Source organism: Agelaius tricolor, unplaced genomic scaffold (genome assembly GCF_023055355.1).
Source record: "Agelaius tricolor isolate 1412-34295 unplaced genomic scaffold, bAgeTri1.0.p SCAF_7, whole genome shotgun sequence".
NCBI classification, from domain to species: Eukaryota; Metazoa; Chordata; class Aves; order Passeriformes; family Icteridae; genus Agelaius; species Agelaius tricolor.
The window spans coordinates 27,875,361-27,898,531 of record NW_027269267.1 but is presented as its reverse complement, the minus strand read 5'-3'; the positions used below and the strand labels follow the sequence as shown (position 1 = coordinate 27,898,531).

At 43.3% G+C, this 23,171-nt stretch overlaps 1 protein-coding gene across 2 annotated transcripts in view; it reads left to right on the top strand.

The window, feature by feature from the left end:
• Positions 1-23,171, top strand: part of LIMS1 (LIM zinc finger domain containing 1) — a 67,101-nt gene that overhangs the window by 2,334 nt on the left and 41,596 nt on the right. Inside the window, exon 1 of one of the 2 annotated variants that reach the window (XM_071430739.1) lies at positions 138-341. The exons of the other annotated variant lie outside the window; for it this stretch is intronic. The gene's annotated coding sequence lies outside the window, so the exon portion shown is untranslated. Of the gene's footprint in view, positions 1-137; positions 342-23,171 lie in introns of those variants that run through there. 2 annotated transcript variants of the gene reach the window in all.

Below are 23,171 nucleotides of genomic sequence, written 5' to 3'. Positions count from 1 at the left end.
GGGTCTGATTTAGAGAGTTTAAGTAATCTGAGTTTTGGCGAAGAAAACAAAAAAGGAAAGATTGATCTGAGGTCTCTCTAGATTTGGTGCACGGAAAAGCAGCAGACATCTGGTCAGCAGGTATGCACAAGGAAATACTCTTCTTTTTAACTTTTTTTTTTCCCCTCTCCCTTTGTTTTATGGAGGCTTTTTGAACTTGAGCCACTCCTGTGGCTTTTGTTTTGCAACTAGAGGAACTTGGAGGCTGGTGCTGTCACTTGAACAGTCCTTACTGAGGCACAGCTTTCTCACTCAGAATCACGCTGAGATACCAGACTCTGTCCTGGAAGAGAGGGATTTGGGTAAGGAGGGATGTGCAGAGGGTCGATGCTGGGTAGTGGTGGGCTGTTCAGGATTGCTTGGTGTGCTGCTGCCTGGAGCTGATAGCTCGTTGTGGCAATGCCTGCTTGCTTTATAAATGTCCTCTGAGTTTTGTAGGCAGCTTTTTCAGCTGGTTGTGCTGAACTCATCTTGATGTGTTATCATTGGAATAAGTTTCATATGTGGTTCAGAGAAAAACATTAGCTTCCCCATTCAGAGCCATTATTATCTTAAGCTTTTGTAGTTTCCTAGAACAAACAGAGTTTTTCTTTGTAGCAAGAAATACAGGCCAGCATGCAGCAAAATACTGGAAAAAGCCAGGTCCTCTTTACTCCAAGTATAACTACACTTGAAAAACTAGTACAGACTTATTGGATTTACAGTTCTTATTCCACTGTAGACTGTGAAGCTGAAAAATGGGGGCACTTCATGGTGTTACTGGCTCTGATAGGGGATTCTAAATAAGAAGCTAAATGTGGTGCTGTAGTTTAGTCTCAGTTATAGTGTGCAGGTCTTTTTCTTAGAACTTGCTCCATACAGTTACTGCAGGGGAACCATTAATGGTCTGCAATATACAGAGAGTGGTTTGCACAGTTAACAAATTCTTTTTCAAGCTGCAGTGAAATATTTATTATTGGAGCACTTAAGGCGATGTTTTCAGCTCCTGCAATTGTGGCTTCATGCTGTGTGTCAGGTTACACATCCTGATTTGTCTATGCTTTGTTCTCCTCCAAAGCCCAGTTCAAAAGTTTTTCACTCTGTAGCATAACGAAATCTCTTATTACTTTTCAATATAGGGAAGCTTTAATTATTAGCTGTGCTAAAAGCAGCATGATAGTCAGTGGGGAAATTACTCGTGTCAGGTTTTCCCATGATGGCAAGTGCTGCTGACAAGGAAAATGAAACTGATGGTCACATTTTCACAACCAAAGCCTCCCCTTGTCGAAGCTGTGCCTACTGTGAACCAAGCAGCCATGTACGTGGTCCGCTGTTCTTGTTGTGCTGGGATGTGCTACAGAGCACGTCACCCTTAACAGCCTCTGCAGAAGTGCTGCTCTTGGGGCAGAAAGGGTGAAAGGTCCTGATTCAGTCTGACAATTAGGGAAAATGTAGCAGGGGACTGTGCCCTGGGGTTAATATTTTTCTTCCAATTAGGATGTTTCTTTGCAATTATTTCAGCATTTTCCTTCCTGTGGTGTGTAAGTTTATGAAAATGCTGACTTCTTTTTTTTTAAGCAGATAGAAGCAGGGTGGGGAAAGTCAGGATACTGTAATTTCCTTGTAATTACTATGGTTTTGTGTACCATAGCAGCTCTTTATGTCAAATAGTTTGCTGAATTTGTCTCAGCATCTGGAGGCTGTCAGCAATATGCAGGATGCCAGAAGCTGATAGTGTGGCCAATGACAAACTATGGACAAAGTGGACCTCCTCTACAGCCTGAAACCATGTTCCTCTGCCAAAATGGGATAGTCTGGAGCACCCTACAGTGCATGAAAAATAGCATTACAACATGGTTGGCACCCAGGAGGAGGTTTTATGCTCTGCATTTTTCATATTGATTGCTTTTCTTTATATGTTAAATAAGAAGTTCTTGAATTCCAGCTTGGATGATCCTTCCTTTCATCGCTTTTTGATTTTTTTAATAAATCAAACCAGCCACTTCTGTAGAATTCAGTGAGAAGGTGGGTCCTTAATCATGTGGATTTAGGGTTGTTTCAAACACTGGTTGCATTAAATAGTTTGAAGAACTGAGAACACACTGGTGGATGTTGTCTGAGTGAAACCTAAACTGATGTGAAGAGTGGAGTTAAAACCAGGGTGGGGATATTTCTTGTATCATGGGTGAGGAATTGATGTGGATCATCTGGGGAGCTGAGGCATTGTAATGACTTTATGAACATTTCCTGGGTGGCTAGAGCAGCATGGAGTAGCTGCTGTGCTCAAAATTAAAAGGCTTTTCTGTATTAATGTTGTTTTATTGTAGCTGGGGGCACTGGGAAAGACCACAGCAAAGCAATGCAGTAATGCCTGCAAATATTTGGGAGGCAACAACATGGCAAACTGGCTTCAGTCCAGACCCCACACTGACATTCAGCAGCTGTGGGATTGATGTGGGCAGAGGGAACCACGCAGAGAATTAATTTCAAATCCACCCTGGGAGGGGAAAAAAGGGACCTCGATACTTTGCAAGGACTCTTGTGGGGGCCTGGCCATCCCCACCCGGGCTGGGTGCTGCCTGGCCAGGGCAAGGAACTGGCTGTCAGCCTCCTGCCTTGCAGAACACGGCATCCCTGAGCCCTCCTTTGGTGTGTCCTGGCACACTCCACCCCTCATTTGGGAATGCAGAATACGCTTGGCAGGCAGGGAAGCAGGGGTGCCACCAGCACTGCCGGGGGAAGGCCCCTGCGGATTCAAGGCTGAAATGGCACAGCAGCCTCTGCTTGCAGAACCCTCTGGTTTTCGTGAGGAAATGCTTGCAAATAGGCACATATTGCTGAGCTTTGCATATGTGCTCTTCTGAACTGTGTTGGTAGCAGGACAGGCTTGTGTTTCATGGCAGAGAGATGGACATCTGTGCTGTATTAACTTATTTTTGCTAGGGTCTGCTGTAAGTGGGCTGAGGTTCACTTGGCAGTGGCCATCTCCCAGACCCAGCTCTGGCCAGTGCTATGATTCAGATCATCTATGGGCCATGCCAGGGCAGCTGCTCTGCCCATGGGCAGTGATGGTTACAGAGATGTTTTAATTAAGCATGTGGCTGTGCTACACCGCCTGGGGTGACCCACACATTCCTGTCCCCCAACATTTCTAGTGCCAGCATCAGGGACCTGAGCCAGCTGAAAACCTGTGGTGAGGGAGATTGGTAGATACCTAGATTTAAAACTGATTTTGTCTTAGTCTGGATCGCTTTCTTGATCTTGTGGGTGGCAGTGATGTCCATGGGAAAGAACTTGGGAAAGGTGGCAATACCCATTTTGGCAGAGAGCAGTGTGAAAAGTGGAGTTCTGTGTCAAGGTGTTGGGGATTTGAAGAAGGAGGGAGCAGTGTTTGGTGGTGGTCTGGGCTGGGTCTGGGGACTGCTTGTGGCTGCCCCGCGTGCGGTGTCAGGGTTGGGAGTCCATGCTCTGTTGCACTGGAAGAAGGATCACCTACCTGCCTGCCGGTGTTGTGGAACGATTGTCCGGGCAATTTTGCTTTCTGTTGTGGGAAGCGCACTTGGGTTTGTTCTCTCTGCAGCTTGCTGTCCCCTCCTACTGCTCTGCCTGAAGGGAAACCACCCCAGCAGTGGTTTTGTCATCGCTCTCACTGAATTGGTTTGCAGAAATTCACCTTCAAAGGATTCAGAGGCAGGAAATCTCGTGTCCTACCCTCCTGACATGTAGCTTATGGTTAGAAAGGGCACAGAGAACAGTGACACGTCTTGATGCCTGTTTAAATCTACCTGATGTTTGTTGGTATGACAAGACTTCATGATCTGAGATGCCCATGGGCTTTCTTCACCCACTGCTTTCAGGTCCCAGAGGAACTGCTTGCTGTTTGTACCCGCTTGTACTGTCAGAAAAAAAAAATGCAACAAGATGTGCTGTGAGCTCTTGCAGGCTGAGCTCTCCATGCAGAGACAGAGCTGTGGGGCAGCCACAGCACACATGGCTGCTGGCTTTTTCTCAACCCCTGTGTCCCAGGCTGTGGGAGAGGGGCTTGTTGGGAGGTGTCGATCAGCTTCACTGGAACTGAAAAAAGGACAGGCACTTCCCTAATGAGACATTTCTGTAGTACTTTAAACAACCCAGAAAACATTTTTTCTCCTTTCTGTGCTTCCTTTTGTGAGTCTATGTAGTTGCAAGAGAGAGGCAATATTCTGATTATATGAAAAAGATATGAAATGGAGCATTTTAAAGCTGCTGCTCTTAAGAAAAAGCTGACTTTTGAATCTTTGTTCTTTCATTCACATTTTTTTTCCTTTTTGTTAGCCAGTCTCAGGAAATGAGAACATTCTTTTGGCTTTCTGTGCCTGAGTCACATCTTATATATATATCTATCTATATATAAAAATACGTTAAAACATCTGGAGATGTTTGTTTCAGAGAGGTACTTGTTTTGTGTTAGAGTGTCTGAACTTTAAGTGTTTATACACAGTTGGATGTTTCCAGAATTTCCCATACTTCTCTGGTTACAGGGACATGTATATTGCTCTCAGAAAAGCAAAGGGAAATGTGCTGATAACCTAGGGAATATACAAATAAGTAAAAGTAAAGCCTTTCAAGAAAGTGAGAATTTGCTTTTTTTCTTTCCAAAATTAAAATATCAAAGCTATTGTTTAGCTTGAGTTGCATCCAAATATGTAGTTGTTTAATGTTTGCTAAGTATGTATTAAAAATAAAAAGGTGTGAGGAGGAAATCAGAAAATATCAGTATGTTTTTCCTTGTTCTTTTTTCCTTAAAAAGGGGGGAAAGGAAGTATTTAAAAGTTTATTACACCCATCTCTGCTACTGAGTGGGCTGACACTCCCTGGGCTCTGGCAGTGCTCTGAGTGCACGGTGGGGTCTCCCTGCCTCCCTCTGTCCTCCCACCGGGGTCACACGGAGATCGTGAGACTGCTCAGAGAGGAAAAACAAAAATCCATTTAGTTTAAACCAAAGGCCAAATATTTAACTTTAGTGGGGGAGGTGGTGGGATTTAGGGGAACGAGTACAATTTCCACCCTTGGTTGTTAAACATAGCTGCACTGAAAATTATGGCAAGCTGGGGGTGGTGGATGCTGGTGGTGTCCTGTGTAGGGAGGGATGCAGGGATGGCACTGGGGTGGGAGGATTCCCCTAAGGGGCTCCATCTGCCATGACCACATAATCTCCACGTGTTCACAGCAGCTTCTCCTCCCACAGCTTCCACTGAAATGCCCTTGAGTTTATGGCTTGGATACAAAACCACTCACCGATCAAATATTTTGATTGCGTCCTGGCCTTCCTGTTAGTTTCTTTGATCTTTCCTTATTAGTGGATTATAGCGGACTTTCAAAAGTCTTGTTTGTTTAAATAGTTGTATAAATGTGATCCTCAGGGTAGGTGTTACTTAGGAAAGTGCTTATCTCCCAGAAAAAAGTCTACCTCCTTTTGCCCCTTTAGTGGGCTCATTTGCTATTGTGCATCAAAGTGTGATTTCTGTAATCATATCCAAAACCAGCAGTTTATTGTTGATTGTTTGAAATAATCCAAAGGCCAGCAGGTTTTATTCTTTTGACTGATTCCCTGCTCATTCAAACACTGAAGAACTGTTTCAGGTTCACATTTAAAAAAAAAATAAATACAAGAAACTCACAGAGGCAGGACAGTGTGGGGTGGGGTGGAACTAAAGGGCTCGCAGCCCTGGGATGAATCCCCCTGTGCTGAATTCTCTCACAGTTAAAATTTCTCTCTTTTCAAAGTGAAAAGGCTCCCTTCTCCATGGGCATCCTGGTCAAGGGATGTCCCTTCTGGAATGGTTCGTACAGCCTCACTTAATGCCATGCTGGAAGCTGGATGTCTTCAGGCACTGGCACAGGGTAGTCTGGTCACCATGTGGGGTTTAGCTTTGAGTGGTGGAGAGATGAGTTGTGCCACAGCTTTGCAGTGAGGTGAAGTGACGGAGGAGGGCTGGAATATTGCTGGTGGCTACACATGGTGTAAGCCTGAAGGTCAAAATTTCAAACTTTGTCTAAGACTCAAAGGCACATTTTCCTTATTGTCACATGCAGAATAGGAATTATCAACCTTCACTCCAGCAGGACCTGGAGGGGATCTAAGGCTTTTCAAGGGTGGTGGGGTGTTCCATGTGTCAGGATTCTCAAGGAAATGAGTGGAATTCTCCTTGGTGTCAGCTCATACCCAAGGCAAATCTCACCCTGCAGCTGCTGCTCTTCAGACCCATCTGATCGAGGTGAAGATGCCCCTGCCCAAGGCAGACCTGTCTTCCAAACCATTCTCTTATCTCCTCCACAACCTGCATTAAAATCTGCTGCTGGACCAGGCCTTCATTTTGAAAAGTATAGGGCAAATGAAGCACTGTTTCCAGAGTCATGTATTAATGAGGCTGCTTCATTTTGATGTGAGTGAAGCTCTCTGTGCTTGTGATTGCTGATGCACTGCAAAGATGAAATACTTTGTACTTCTTGTGTCAAATTGCATTTGAGTCACAAATGTGAAAATCAATATTTTTATCATTACCATGCAGAGGTGGGCAAACAGTACAGTTAAGAGGATCCTTGACATCACCCTTGGGAGAATTACTAGCGGATGATAAAATGGCAAAGGATCCAGGAACAGTAATATTGCATAACTGCTCAGGTTTCATGAGAAATCTTTCTGCTCACCTTGGGCTATTTATTAATTTATGAATGGCTTTGTCAACCTATACTTGAAAGAGACATTGAAGAAGTTTAATATCATTGTGTGATACTGGTGTCTTTTCAGGGCAATTTCAGGCAGGACAGATTCCCAATGAAGGGAGGATTACATAATGAGTATTTTGTGTCATCTGAGGTAAAAGTGGTCTAATAATTTTTACCTGATGGATTTTGGTAAAGTTTAGCTGTGTAGTGGCTTGATTTCAATCATGGATTTTCTGTTAAGTCCAATAGCACACAGCTAGAAACATGCAGCAGTGTTACTTCCATGCATTACAAAAACAAGCACGGAGTTCACAGATGGGATGGGATGGGATGGGATGGGATGGGATGGGATGGGATGGGGCAGATGCTGGGGTCTCAGTCACTGTGTGCCCAGTGGAGCAGCTGTAGCCATCGCAGCCATCACTAGAGTGGCTGAGGTGGTGGTAATGTGGCATGGGAGGTTTTCTGTGGGAAGAAGGGCTCTGTTCTCCCAGAGGAGGAACTGCACCACTGAAAGCTGTCTTCTAGTGTCCAACCTGTGTAGGCAAGAAGGGTGTTGATGGTACAAATGTCAAGCAGAGGATTTTTCTCTTATATATTGAGTAATGTTCCTTCCTTGGTTTGCATTGCCAGGTATTAGCTGGTTGTCCCTACCACAGTGGGAGGGGAATATAGTGAAAAGCTGCTGAGTCCAGATTTTTTAACCTATCATTAATCCTTTGTCATGAAAGCAAATGCAAAATGAGCAGAGCCTTAGTTCCAAGTCAAAAGGTTTTTTAAACTTGGAAGAAATAATAGATCAGCTCTGTGTTCATGGTTTAAATAGTAATGTTCTTGGAGTTGATCTTGGAGATGCAAGGAAGGCAGGGTCTACCTGAATTAATTGTGAAGAAATCTATAGTTAAAAAATGCTTTTTTTAATACCACAGAGGTCTTGTGGTATCAACTTCACAAGCTGATTTAAAGTTTAATAAGGCAAAAGCATTGGTGCTGTCAGTATCCAATTTTTCATGTTTTAGTGCTGAATTGGTGGACAAGTGGAAGTGTTGCAAGGGCATTAACAGAATTGCATTAACTTTTTCCTATGCTATAAAACTTTTTCCTATGCTATTTTCCTTACAGTATTAAGAGAAGTCAGGGAGGACAAGGAGATCATGTTTGTTTCATGTATTCTTACCTTAAAGTGAACAATAAAAATGTGTAGAAAGGACATACTTGCTTTTCAGAAATTGATAGACAGTGAAATGTATCTAAGTAAAAATAGTCAATTTATTTAGTCTGAAGACAATACAGTCCTCATGCTCAGCAGAGCCCTTAAGTTAAATTCCTGAGTTCGCTCAGGTCAAGTTATGAGTTTAAATTTTAATTTCCTTGAAGCAAAGAACTCAAGTGCAAAACACATGTCCTCAGTTAGCAGGACCGGGGTTCACCCTCACAGTTTGTGGCTTATGTGAGGGTTGAGTGCATGTGTGTTCTGTATTCTGTTTATAAGCTTTTTTTGTAACATACATTTATCTGGCACATAAAATATTTAAACCAACCACACAGGTAAGAAGAGTAGCAGGAGAAAATACAGATTTTTTTTTTAAGTGGTAATTCTGCCTCTCCTATCTTTTCTCAGCACCAGAGAAGTTTGTTTTTTTTCTTGTGTATCTTATCATTTTTTATTACCCTATATTACCTTTTATCTTATATTATCTTATATTTTTATTACCTTATACCTGCATACTATGATGTTTGATTTCCTAATACCTCAGCTGTATCCTGTTTCTTTGCTTCTGTAAATAACACATTTGCTGTGCTAAAAAAAGTGTACTTTTAGAGAGGACACACATCTTAAGTGCTTCATCAACCCACACTGCAGCAGTGGCTTCTCTTCATCACAGTGGCATGCTGCTGTGCTGTGAACCAGTTGCACTCATAACTTATGTGCAGGGGGAGAAGAGAGGAAACTGCTGAAGTCAGGGATTGCTGGTGTATTCAGTAGTTCTGAAGAGCCAAGCTGAGCTCAGTTCTAGCTAGCTAGCCAGGGTGCTGCTGCTTGCTTCACTAGAGCTCTCTGCATAGGTACTGCCTGCATGACCCCTTACAATCCAGTTCCTTTCAAATCTGCAGGGGTCTGTTATTAACTTCAACAGAAATAGATTAATGAAGCTTTGTGACAATTCCTCAAGACTGTATGCATATAAATGGAGAATTCTATACCAGTTTGATTACCTTCAGCACATTGTTACGAATGAAGAAATGACTGTATGTGTGACCTCTCACTGTTTAATGTTTCTGATAACGTGCAAATTCTAGAGGTTAGACTGTTAAACTAATACAGTTAAGACAGCAAGGCTTAACCAATTTTCTCAAAGCCATTTGAAATTCCACTGCCCTATTTATTGGAGCTGGATTTAGTCTTAAGGGTCCATAAGTGGAAGATCAATGGCCAAATAAGACAAAATACCTGCTAATACTTGGAAACTGGTTCTGTCAGCTTTGAAACCTTCAAAACCATCACAGTTCTGAATTCGCTCTGTATGGATGGTGCCCTAAGGTCAGCCTTGCAAGAGGAGGGTATCTTCCTAATCTCTGATTTCTCCTATTTAAAGAAGAGCAGCTGGCTATCACACAGATGGGTCCAGCATCTTATGTGACACCACCGTGCCTGGCCAGGGTCACATCCCTGGGCCTACAGATAAATGTCTTCAGCTGAAGTTGTCATACACTGGATTTGATACCTATTTTGTATACTTTATACTTGTTTTTATAAATACTAACTAAGGCTGTTTCAGCTTTTTTTAATGCAAATGACCTGAATTTAATTAAAAAATTATCATTGTAACATATATATATAAAACTATGTAGTTTTACTTACAGCATTTTTCAACAGATCTCTGTGATGCCTTTTTTCCGCTGCAGTTGGGTTTGCATGGTTTGGCAACTGGCCATGCAAATGTAAATGTGTGAAAGAAAGCAAAAATTGAAAAAGCAGAGTGAGCCACTGTCACCACGGGTCTGCTTGCTCATAGGGTCAGAGCCCAGATGAATTTGGTTTCTGTCTTATGCAGTGGAGTGTTACAAAGTTGTGTATTAACCCAGTGTACTGCTAACTGGTATAATTTAATTTACATTTTTAGCACAGTAGTCACTTGGTGGTGGCCTGCATGTTCTTTGGTGCAAACAAAGCGGTTATGGATGGGGAAGCAAGGAGGAGGTTCCTGTTCACTGAGGCTTTTGTGTCCTCAGTCACACCCCTCTGAGGTGTGAATTTTACAGCAAGTGAGTTGTGTTCATGAAAGGGAGCTGAGCTCTGGGTTGGCAGTGGAGTTGCAAGTGGGTAGGGGTTGGAGTGGTATTGGTGTCCATGAACTGTGGATTGTGGGACTCCTGGTGACCTGTCTGAGAGCCAGGCTCTGCAGAGGTGAGGTCAGGGGATCTCTTGGTACACTCCCATGGTGTGGTGGTGTTCTGCACTAGTTAAATTTTGACAAAGCAAGAACACCATTCAGGAAAGAGGGAGCAGGGGAGAAGTGCTGTGCCTTGTAACAATGGTTAGTGAATGATACACATGAATAAAAGAGCAGCAGGGAAGTTGACATTTATACACCGGCTTGGTTAGGAGGATTTTAATAACTTATGATGCATCCCACAAGCTCTGAATCACCTGTGGGCAGTCAGTTAAGTACTGAAGAGGTTAAAAAAGGAAGGTGAATATAAGACAGTATCTAAGTCACTGTGGTTTCTAAGAATTTATATTGCTTGCTCAATGTTTCTTGCTTTAGTCAGCATTGTGCAAGTATTTTTCAGTGACATTAAGAGCAGCATGTTGGGGTTTAATGGTAAAAACAGTATTTCTGTTAATTTGGTATCATCCCCCTCTTCCCTATGAACTAGATTTGATTTTGGACAACTGTAATGATTTATCCATTAAGCTGCTGAAATAGTAGAATAGTAGTCTCTGTGAGTGTTGTTTGTTTTGTTTTTTTGGGGTTTTTTTTGGTTTGTTTGTTTTTTGTTTTTTTTTTTTTTTTCATTTCTAATTAATTTATGCTGGTGATTTCTGCTGAGTGCTGAGCACCTGGTTGGGCTGCTCGGAGCTACCTTTCATTATCTCCTTTGTAAACACTTGTGGAAAAGCCAATTTCTGAAGAGGATAGTTGCAAGGCAGTATTAGAGCAGGTTTGCTGCCCTTGCAGTATCAAGTAAATGTGATATTAAACAGATGATTGGACTTCTTTTGCTTTCACACCACAGCATTCCCATTGTAGCATCCCAAAAGTCGAGGGGGTGGGAGAGGAGAGGGAGTGCTGTAAGTACAATGATTGCTAAAAGCCAGTAAAAAGAGAAGAATAACTCTGCTGCAATGGGATTTTTAGAAGGAGCTAGCATTTTTAGATATGTTTTATTCCATTTAACAGTGCTGGCAGATTTCATTTGGCCTATAAAGAACTCTGGTTCCTATCCCACTTTCTGAAAGATAAAATGTTGGTAGATTTCAGGGACACACAGGTAAGGTGAAGTGCAGCTTAGGGTTGGGCTTACACTTTTGTATGATGCTGCTTGGTGGGACAGACATGCTCAGACACAGGCACAAATGATGTCTGTGTTTAATTGGGCAGAGCACACAGCACAGAATTTATGCCAGCTGTTGGGAGAGTAAAGGTAACTTCATGGCAGTACGTTTCATTGCAGGACAGGTTACCACCACAATTGTTTTTTAAAACATCTGGTCAGGGTAAGAAAGTTTCTGTGGACTGGTACTCAGCATCATCCTGCTGCAGCATGATTGAACCCAGCCATGAAGGTGTGAAACAGGCTATCTGTAAACTGTGTCTCTGAACTGTGATTTCAAGGAGATGGCAACTTGCTGAAGGCCAGAGAGCAAGCCAGGAATGGTATACAGATTTTGTTGTTGTTTGTTTGGGAGAAAGAAAGCTTAAAAACAAACACACACAACCAGCAAACAAAACAAAGGAAGCCTTTGCTTTCCCAAACGTTTTGCTCTTAAGAGCATCAGCAATGAGGTACTCTTGAGCTAGCATTTCATCTCCTACCTTAGGAGGGAAAAACAGCCCCTTTTGTTCCTTAGTGGTATCCGGTTTGTGAATCTTTTGTTTTTATACTCTCACTTGCAGGTTGATTGGACTGATTGTTGTGTATTTAGGAAGATTCCTTTGAGCAGTCAAAGCATACATTAATGATTGGCTTGAAGATAAAGCAGCCTCCTCCCTGGGTAGAGGCTGATGCTCTGAGCCCAAAAGCAGGGAGTTGTCCTCCAGCTCCTGTCTGGAAGGTGATGGCAGCATAGCACAGTCCCCTCAGTAACATTCATCCCTCCCTTTGGGTAGGTATGGGCCATTGGCAGGGTTGGCCTATCTTCATTCCTTAAAATTTAATAAAACCACGCATTTCTATTGTACTTTATCCACATACAAATAACATATTTATTAAGATTTCCCTAGCTGAAAGGAATTAAGTGAGAAATCCTGTGGCTGTTCTGACAACAAGAAAATTTTATCTTCATTTCTCTTTCTTCTCTTTTGCCTCTTCCACTATATAATTGCTGTTCCATGGTTCCTGGCACTGGTGATTAAAACTGAGGGCTGATTTAATTATTAAATTTATTTTTAATAGCTTTTGACATTTATAGGCTGCAAGTCATGGACATGGGAAAAACAGAATTTAAAGGAATTTCTGGCCACTTCGAGCATTTTTTTGAGAAAATCTGATTTAATTTCAAGTCTTAGGTACAGAATAGTTCAGGATTATTTAAATCTGGGTAATTAAAAAGCTGTTTTTCTGTAATAAACCCAGGAGGAGAAGGCTGGGTTACAAGTCCTATTTTGGGAACACTGAGCATCTGAAGCTTTTCTCATTCATGTCAGCAGAAGTTCAGAAACATTTCTCCAACCATTTTTTTGAAGGTGCTCCCCTGAGTCTCACTTTCATTTCACATATTGTATTTCATATAATACTGGTGTATGTCATCTTCTCTGGCTTTATTACTGTCTTGAATTCATTTACTGGAATTCCTGTGCTTTCTTTTAAGCATCTACTCTTAACCACTAATAAATCTGGAACATATTCAGACTTGGTGGGATGTTGGATTTTACAGGACGAAACTTCATTGTTTCCCTTTATGGGCTGTGGCTTCCAGAATACCAATTATGGTAATTGCCTTCCCCTCCCTCCCACCGTCCATCATCTGCAGTCCTCTCTTACTGCATCAGCTTTTTCTACCCAAGCTGTCTCTGCCTATTGCTGCCTTTGTCTCCACTTCCTGCTGTGGGAAGAAGATTCCCTGCAAATCCCATCTGAATTGCTTCATCTGCAATGACTGCAAGAAGTTTTAAGTAACTTGAAATGGCAGAGAAGAACAGCTAGAGGCCAAGCTTGAAAGATAAGATTTGAAATTAGAATACATGCCTGACATCACATATTTTACTGAATTTTTGTTTTCACCGTTTTTTTTTTGTTGGTTTTCTCTTTTTGTCTCATTTTTAGTAGTTAGCATGGGTAGTGTCTTCACGTTCTTGTAACTGCCACCCCCCCTTTTTTAAAGCTCAAAAATTAGTAATAAATGTGTCCCATAAATCCCAGAATCATGGAATTCTTAAGGTTGGAATGGGATCTCTGGAGATCATTTTGTCCAACCCCCCTACCAAGGCAGGGTCAGCAAGAGCAGTGACACAGGAATGTGGAATGTGTCCAGGTGGGTTTTGAATGTCTCCTGAGAGGCAGATTCCACAGCCTCCTTGGGCAGCCTGTTCCAGTGCTCTGCCACCCTCAGTGTAAAGAGGTTCTTCCTCATGTCGAGGTGGGAATTCTTGTGTTTTAAATCTCTAGCTGTTGCAGGCACCAGCATTAACTGGTGGGTTTCTTTGGCCCCAGTCTGGCCCACTGTCTCTTCCTGGGCTGCATGTTCACAGTCATGGGGGAACTAAAAATGACAGAAAACTTCTGCTTTGCTCTGGTTGTCCCTGCTCACATTTCACAGCATGGCAGGGATGGGGTGGTCTCTGGGGAGAGGCAGGGAGCAGGGCACACGGGAGATGCTGTGGGGACTCCTATGGCTGAGCTCCTGGCTGCTGAGTGTGGTTGTCTTGGTTTTTTTGTTTTTTTTTTAAATTAAAACTTCCTCTGCATCCCCCCCCCCCCCCCCGCCCCCCGAATCTGAAGGAACCCAAATTGTTTTTCCATATGTGCCTTCAGATGAAAATGTCTTTCTTCCTCTTTTTCTTTCTGTCAAAAGAGCGATTGGATTTTTTTGGAGTAAAGATTTTTTTTTCCCCTCGGGCTTATTCTTTATGTTGGACCGATGCCTCATTTTTCAGTAGCAGATCAGAGCTACCAAAAAAGGAGTTTGATAGACAAGCAAACTTCTTAAAATTTAATTTGGTACTTTCTTGATACACCAACATTAGTAATTGTTTGTTACTGGCATTACCATGATCTAAAAATGGTAGTAAAATAAAGATGGTTTAAGCTGCATTTTTTGCTGTCCTGAATGAATTCTGTTATGGGCTGTGTTCAGAATAGCTTGGCATCCTTGCAGATCTGTATTACTTAGAAAGCAGAAAAGTCAATTTTGTAAGTAACTTCTTTCTTTTCAAATATCTAGTACACAGAATTCACTTCTACTTTTTGTCAGACACAACATCTGGGGATTTCCATTTCTTCTGCTAAGTCATATGCTCAGATTAGGGTGGTGAGGGTTATTCTGAAAGATGTGCATCAGGCTTTTTTGAGCTGTATGGCAGCACTATTTTCAAATAATTTCATAAGTTTTGAGTGCCTGTGGAAGTTCCTGGTAAAAGCAATGTCTGTATAGTACTTATATTTTCCTTATCTATTGCTGTCATTGATATTAGCATGTAACTTACCATAAGGGAATTAATTAAGGGAAAAAATGAACATATAATTGTAATACTAGTTCTGTTACTGCTCTTGTTCTTCTAAGCTTGCTGTATTTTCCACACAAATAAAAATGACCTTTACCTTACCACACACCTGATGTTGTTGATCTTTTTACTTATTTATATGCTGAGTATTTGATGTGCTTCATTACTTGATGACTTGCTATTTTTATAGCAGCTAGAAGTAAATAGGAAATGAAATGGTAATGCCCATTGTCAGAGGAAGCACGAATGATGTGCCAAAAACCCACTGTAGGTTAGTAGTGACTTCAGACCTCTGTTTTTTCTGGTTGTTAAGGATAACCCACGATAGTAATTCTTTATCTGAACATGATTGTTTATATGCATAACACATATGTGACCCATATTTAGACTGCCTTTAGAATCTCTGTGAATGCTCCTTCCTCGCATTCTTTCATGAAGGGTGTGTGTCCACAGAGACTTTGAAAATTACTTTTAAGGGAAAACAGTTCTTGAGAAATGGCACACACTCTTGCTTGCAAGAAGCCTTGTGCTGTTTTTCATTTGGTTATATTTCCTTTTGTTTTCTTTTTCCTTCCTGAGACTGATGCTACCTGAAAGTTGCCCTGGAGTATTTGAAGGTGGTACTGGCATAAGAGCCTGTGTGATGGGCCAATACCAGTGAGCAGATGACAGTTTCTGTAATCAGCTCTTTAACCCCTGCAGTCTGCTTGTCTGATGGTGGAACTGTATGCACATAAATTATAAATAAATAAAGGTACCTGTACTGGGGATACGAGCTTTTTTCTTTTCTTTTTTTTTTTTTTTTTCTGATAGAAGTACACAATCAAAATAATTTGGAGACCATAGCTCTAGCAGACAGAAAATAAGTTTTCATTTTTTCCCCTTATTTGCCACCAGATTATGGCCCTGCTAAATTCAGCCCTCTGCAAATACAGCCTCCTCCCAGCTTTCAGACGCTGTGCAACGAGATGAATCCCCCACGTAATTTGGCTGAATACACCACCACCTCCCCAACAGAAGACATAAATGAAGGGGTCTGGCTGAAAGGGAAGCCTGTTTGCAGTCTGCCTCACCAGTGCAGTTAATTGAAATGCATCCACGTGATCCCTTCCCTTTGATTTGAATGGGAGCTGGCTGGTTTCCCAGTGCAGGCAAAAGAACTGTTTTCTTCTCCTAAAGTGAAATGCCTCTTTCTGATGCCCCATTTACCAAGGACGGTTAAGTGAAGTAAAGGAGAAGGGGCACAGCCAGCCAGTGGGGTGACTGAGGCCAAGGGTAGCAAGTGTGGTGCCATAATTGTCAGGGCTGGCAGGGTGCAGCAAATGTGGAGATGAGGCAATCAGAGCGGTGTTCCCACTGATCCACCCCACTGTGCCTCCGGGTCTGGATTCCTTCCGTCCTGCCACTCCTTTTCTCTTAGAGAAATGCTTCCCTGCCCTCTGCAAAAATGAAAACACAGGAGCCTGCCGAGGTGCTTTGGAGAATGGCCTCTGGTGTGCTGCAGGAGCATAATCTTGCTCCCCATGACAGATGAACAATCTTCAGGTGAAACTTCAGTGTCATCCTGTGAATGTGAATTCATCCTAATGGCCACCACAGGAGCACCCAAGCTGGCTGCTGGTGCAAGGGAAGCAATTCCCTCTCTTCAGACTGCCTAGTGTAAAAAACTCAGGAAAAGGAGTAGGAAAAGGAGTGGCACAGACAGACAGATGGACATCTCCTGTCTAGCTGTGTCCCCAGACAGCGCTTTCACATCTGGCTCTTAAATGCCAGAGACCCTCAGCCCAGCCAGCAAACAGGCTGCAAATCCAAAGCTGAGGTGGCACTTTGCTGCTAGTGAGGGTTTTGCTTGGGAGCCTTGAAATGCTTCCCTTTTGTTCAAGTTAAACTGCTGCATTGATTTTCATTTTTAACTAAGCATCCTTTCTGCTAGAGTGTCTCTCCAGACTTCATGTGATCTGAGGCAAGGATGCAAATCCAGAGCAGGAGTTGGTCCCCTGTGCTGCACCATCTCCTGCTCCCAAATCTTTGATAGTGGTGTTGCCTCTGCCCCAGCTCCAGAGCTGCCAGCTGAGTTCCACACCACTTTGTCTTACAGGAGTGCTTGAGGACAAATAGCGTAAGGACTGTGAGATGTTTAACCACTACAGAGTCAGACCTGTACATAGCAGAGGGAAGTAGGCAGTGGAGGGCTGATAGGTAAAGCAGTTAGTCATCAGGGGAATGGCAGACTGCCTTGACACCCCCTTCTTCCTTCCTAAAAAAGCAAAATCAGATAAAGCTGCAAGAGGAATACAATTCTGAAATTAACAGAATGTCTAATATTCTATGGGTGGAATTGCACGCAAAAGAGGTGTTGATGTTAAATTAATTATTTATAATTTATTATTCAGTACTAAGCAGTAGGGTGATTGAATGTGATTTATAATAAAAGTATTCTTGTTTCCCCTTTATGATTGGTTTTGTTACAGTGAGCAGAATGGAGTAGTACCTTACTTTATCTTGCAGATAAGACTTCTCTGCTTTGCTGTAAATTGCCCCTATTTTTTAGGAAAAAAAAAAAAAGAAAAAGATGCTGGTGTCAGCTTGGAAGGTTACTGCATAGCTACTGTCACATAAAGCAGAATTAATAGCAAGAGCTTTAAAATATGTACAATATGTGCATTGATTTCCTACAAACTGGCATTCTTCACAGTTCCTGGTAGAAGTTACACCCAAGTTTATGTTTGTATGGTCAAAACCAAGATGTTTATGGTGAATAATTACAGATAAGTTGTTCTGGTTTTATCTTCTGAATGATATCTTTTTGCTCCTTACAACAGGGAGCACACACTTGTGCCTCTGTGTTGCTGCACAGGATGCTGCACATTCCTGCTGTGCTGCTGGAAGAGCTCCCATATGGAAAGTCCCTGGATAAGCCATTTATGAGGGAAGAGGAGAGTGCTGACGAAGGAGGGGAGGGTGTGCAGGGACTGGCAATCCCTCTGGGTGACAGAAGGGGAACTGGATGATATACAAGGGTGATTTCTGGAGATCCATGACCTCACTACTCTTGACCTGAAGGGGTGGAGTAGTTCTTGAGGTTTACTGCAGTGGTACACAAGACAGACGTGCACTAGGAAGGGGCTGTCTGCATAAAAATACTTCAGGCTGTTATGACCTTCAGAAATAAATGTTGCATACATTTCTAGTTGCTTATAACATTCTTCTGCTTGGAGTGGATGAATTCTTATACAAGTCTTTACACTGTTCATTTTCTCTGTCTCCCAAAATAGCGTGTGAGAAGGGCAGGAGAGGAGACCAGCACGATGGGTGAGGTGGGAGGGCGAGCACAGAAGTTGTCTGTGCCACACATATGTGGTAATAATATCTGTTTCTTGAGAAATATGCAAACAGGCCAACCAGTATGTAATAAAAAACTTGAAGGCAGTTTCATGTTGGAACACACATTTCTTCAAACTAGGATCCAGCTAATAATGCAATGGAAGTCCAATAATCCAAACACTTATTCATATGTGGGGTTTTTGAGCTGGAGAGCCTGCTGACTCTTTCTGAGTCTATAAAGTACTTTGGAGTCTTGTGAGAGATTGTACTGAGAACACTTGAAATTTTTAAAGGTGACTCACTGTATTCCCCTCCAAACAATTAAGTTGTTTCACTGAGCTCATCTTCACTGGTCTGGTATGTAATAACTTGTTTTTCCCTCTGCTGATGCCTACATTTATTCCTCCAATAGTGTTCTTAAATGTGCAGCTTCATGATGAACTTTTTTTTAGTGCTACAGTTGATCAGTAATCCAGAAGTTCATAACTGCATGGAGGATTGCCACAGATTACATAATTCTGGGCAGCTTCTTGGTCTGAGCATTGAACAAACCACACCTGAATAAAATCCAGTCTTTGCAGTGCATTTTCCCTCAGGTTGGGGCAGGCATTTATGCCCCAACTCTCTCTTCTGTCCTGTGGTACAGCCCTGGCCAGGTGGGCAAGTCCAGACAGACATCACCTTGGCTGATCCTTCATCCAGAGAATCCTGAGCTGGCTCTGAGATTCAAGGACGAAGCTAATGTCTGTGGGTGCTGTGGATGCAGGGCTTCCTTTACAAGCCAAGCCACTGCCCGCATTTTGTGAGGGCTGGGGAGTGGGACAAGCCCTTGCAGTGCCCTGGTGAGACAATGCCAAGCACAAGTTAGTTGGTGTCATTGGCAGGAGAGGGGGAAAGGAGTCCTTTGCATTCCTGAGTGCTGATGGGTGGAACAGTGAGTAGCAGCAGGGAGGTGCGACAGAAGGGAAGCAGGGTGGCCGGCAGCAGCCAGCTGGCCGGGTTGGTGGCAGCACGCCGGGGAGGGGAGATCCCTGGGCCCCTGCCAGCGAGTGTGGGAGGAAAGCAGCTACCGATGGTGTTAGTCAGTGTGACTGCTGAGTGCTGTTCAAAGGGCTGGAGCCTGTAACAAGGACCGACTGGGCGTTATCTCATTTCCTCTTTCACATAACCCCAGGGAAAAGGGAGAACATTAATGAAACCCTGGAGGTGAATGGAGCCAGATCCAGGCTGAAAAGTGTAAAGAATTTCTCACAAGAGAATTGTCTCTTTGGTCCTTTCATACCATTCCACAGGCATAACCTTCATGCTTGCAAGTTGTTTATTTTCCCTTGGCTGCCACTGTTCCTGTTTAATCCTTAAAGATAATAATATTCATTAGTAATGGTGAGGAAGAATGCTTTTTGTAACATTAATGCCAAACATAGTGTGATACAATTTCTCTAATATTTTGGCTTAATACTGTGCACATTGTGCCAGCAGTAGTACTGGATGATTCATAGACTGCTGTTAGGCCTGTTAGGGATGCTTTTTCAGAGCTCATGTAAGAGGCCCCAGAAGATTGCCCACAGTCTTTATATTTGAAAATGGTGACAAAAACAGGCTGCTGGAGAACTAAAGCTCAGTCAGCCTAACTTTGAACCCTAGCAAGTCATGAGTGCAACTAACAGTCAATATATAAGCACTTACTGAATAATACAGCATTAAAAGAGCCACATGGATTTCTAAGAACAGATTGTTTCAAAGCAGCCAATTTTGCAGGTCTGGCAGATGAGTGTGCCTTATAAACAGAAAAGAGGAAATAAATTAGATGTATCTGCTGATGCTGTCTCACACAAAATTTCATAAGCAAACAAGAGAAAGAGGCTTTAGAATTCAGGTGATGGTGATTTACTTTGTTGGAGCATAAGCCTTGCAAATTCTCTTCTGTGTATCCACTTGTCTTCTCTTGCCTCTCTTGTTGTGGACCATTCACATGAGTGCTTCTGATACCTCCTCCTGTTCCTTCATCATGCCCTTTTAAGGCATATTAGTGTGGACTCAGGGCTTGGTTTCAAGAAAGTATATTGCAGTTTAGAAATAATAGTCTAGGTGAAATTGCTGGAAGGGAGGTGTGCAACTGTAAAGAAGCTTTTGGACCAGAATCGATGTTTTGACACAGAGCCACCAACAGGATCCCCCAAACAGAACCTGCGTGATTGCACCTTGCAGGAATTCTCTCTTTTATCACTTGCATTTAGTACTTGATCAGTGACTTGGATGCTGCAGCTGAAAGTTGGTTTACGAAGTTTGTGAATGTCCTTGATTTGGATAAACCTTTAGGGATACAGGAAATTAATTAAAAATTATCTTGGCAGTCTGAAAAGAAGCTCCACAATCAAGCTGAAATTTCATGGAAATAAATAAAAAGAGTGATGCTCACAAAAGAGAATTCAAATGACCATGGGCTGGGCCATTCGAAGGATTATTTAAAAGCCTTATCATGTTTTATGATATGCCTGCAGAGAAAAACAGATCTTATTTTGGAAATGCTGTGCATTAAATAGAAAGGAAGGTTGACCTAGATTATTTTGAAGACACTCTGTATTTATTACTGAAAAAGCCTGAGAGTTGTTGTCCTGCCAGAGGAGGATAACAGAGAGGCCTTGTTAAAGCAACAAAGCACTTGAAGAAGATTGGAAATGTACTGACTAGTGAGTGCATGCTTCTTTACTGAAGCCTAGAAACAGGGTTGTATCCCTGGGTGGCAAATCTTTTTTGATGGTATTTAAGTGCATCTGTAGTCTCTGTAAGTGAAATAGAAGGGATATGATAGCCCTACCCTGAGTTAAAATCACTTTTTTCTCTGAAGCAGTATTCCCTCCTCCAGTGTGCTCTTCTGTCAGAAAGGAAACAGGTACAGACAGTGATGTAGGTAGTTGAAATCAGAGATCCCGAAATGGGGCTCATGCCCTGATGTGCCCTTGGTGCCCTTTGGCCCATGGCTGTGCTGTCCATGCAACAGAATGTGTGCATCTCCCTGCACATGAGGATGCAGCTGCAAGGAGCCATCCAGTTCTGCTGGGCATTATGTGGTGGCCTGGGCTCTGCTTCGAACGGCAGCTGTGATGGCACTGACAGGAAGGACTGCAAGGGGAACCCCGGGGGCGTTTGGGGCTTTTTTCCTCGTTTTTTTGAACAGGCCTCCCCCAGTGTGGGGAGGGAAGGGCGCTGCGGGCAGGGGACCCTTTGCGGGCCAGGGACGTGCGGAGAGGCCCGGGCGGCTGGGCCCGAGCGCGGCTCTCGGGCTCCGCCTGCCGGTCCGAGCGCGGCCGGCCCGGCCCGGTCATGGCGGGGGTCCCGGCACGGCCCGTCCGTGGGGAGGGGGCGGCTGCAGCCGGGGGCTCTGGGAGCAGGATGAGGGAACATTTCACTTCTGCTGAGCTGGAGGGATTCTTCCTGCATCTCCCTCCATTGTGCTGTGTATGGCACCCACTGGTCCTTTGCCCTACAGCAGCTGCATTCACTAACCCACCCCCCAAACCCATCTTCTCCCGTTTTGGTGGCTGGGAGAGAGCTCTTGAGAGAGGAAGACATGGGCCGCTCCTTGCAGCTGGGGTGAAGGTGAGGGAGGAAGGACTGTGTGGGGAAGGGGAAGGAAGAGTGTCATAAGGAGAAAAAAGGAACTTGGTGGTGAGCTCCAAGGTCAGTTCAGCCCTCTCTTGTATACACCCTCAGCAAACTGGAACAGCTGAGGCATGAGTACATATTTCCTTCTGCTTGTTTTGCCCAGGAGACGGTGATTTCAGGGGGTGATGAGGCAGACAGCTGCAGGGTGTGACTGTCAGGCTTCTCTACCAGCTCCTGGCACCTCAGAGGTCTCCTTGCACAGGGTGGCTCTTGTTGCCTGGAGCAGAGGGGACACTGACTTGTCCAGAAGCTGCAGTATTGAGCATCCCAGAGCAGCTCTGGGGATTTGGCTCTACCTGTGCTCTGCAGTTCTAGTTCAAGTTGGCCTGCTAGAGGAGCAAAGAAAAATACTCTGAATCTGTGGAAATGTGGATATGAACCAGTGGTTTCCTTCCCTAGTTAACTTTTGCTTGTAGACTAACTTTTTGGTCTAATTCTATGCTTAGTGCAGGTCCAGCCCCCTCTCTGGAGGGGGGTTACCTCAGGAGCTCATGATCACTACAGAGTCACATCTGCTGACCCCTTTTGCAGGAAGCCCTGGTGCCAGGAGCAGCTGATGGGCTTGGCTGAACCGTGTGACTTTGTCCAGAGCTGTTTGTGTGACTGTGCCCTGCACTTCCCATCAGGCCTGGTCTGGGCAGCCACAGACTGCAGTGATGTGTCAGTGCCTATGAGCATAGTCTCTCCGGGGCTGGTCTTGTTCTGCTCTCGTTGGTCATAATTTTGTTCGCAAGTTTTCTTTTAGCACAGCTCTTCTGGAAAACAAATTGGTGATAAAAGAGAGCCAAATATTGTGATGTGAACAAAACTGAAAAACATGGCTTAGCCAGGCCAGCTGGTTAATGAATTGCTCAAACATGCTTTAAAACGTTAATTGAAGAGTTTATGCTTATTTTCCTAGTTCCCTTTTAATGGATGCTTATTCACATTAACCATGAAGTCTTGCAGCTTTTGCAGTTATGATGAATCAACAAACTGTCCTTGCCTTTTTATAAAAGCGGAACTGCTGGCATATGAGCAATATATTCAATAATATGAGTTACAGTGGCAACCAAGGCCTCTCATTCTGTATAACTGTTTGGGTTTTTTTGTGATTTTCTTCATGCTCAAGAACAAAATGCTGTTACCTTGACGTTTGCCACATTATTTTGAGAGGCAAAGCTGTAGTGCATTCTTTCGCCTGGGAGGGTAACTGTCCAGTGATAAGTTTAATGAAACTTTACTGCCACTTTTGTACTTGAAAGGTCTTTGCAGGAAGAGATAAGAAGTTCAAATGAGGAAGCACTATGTGACAGTATGGGAAACAGCAGCTTGGAAAGATAACTTACATTGTTAATTTGTCCACAGAAAAGGGTTAGTGATAATGTTAAGTGGCCTGAAGACAGAAATAGGAGCAAGAAACAGGATGTAGAGACATGATGAAGGAAAAGCAAAATTGGCTCTTTTGGTATGGCATAGCATTATTTTGTGTGTATGGTGAAAACAGGTGTTAAGGAAACTTTCCTGTCTGACCATTTGGGAGGGTGCACTGGCAGTCAGGGGACCGAAGCCTGAAGCCCTACTGCA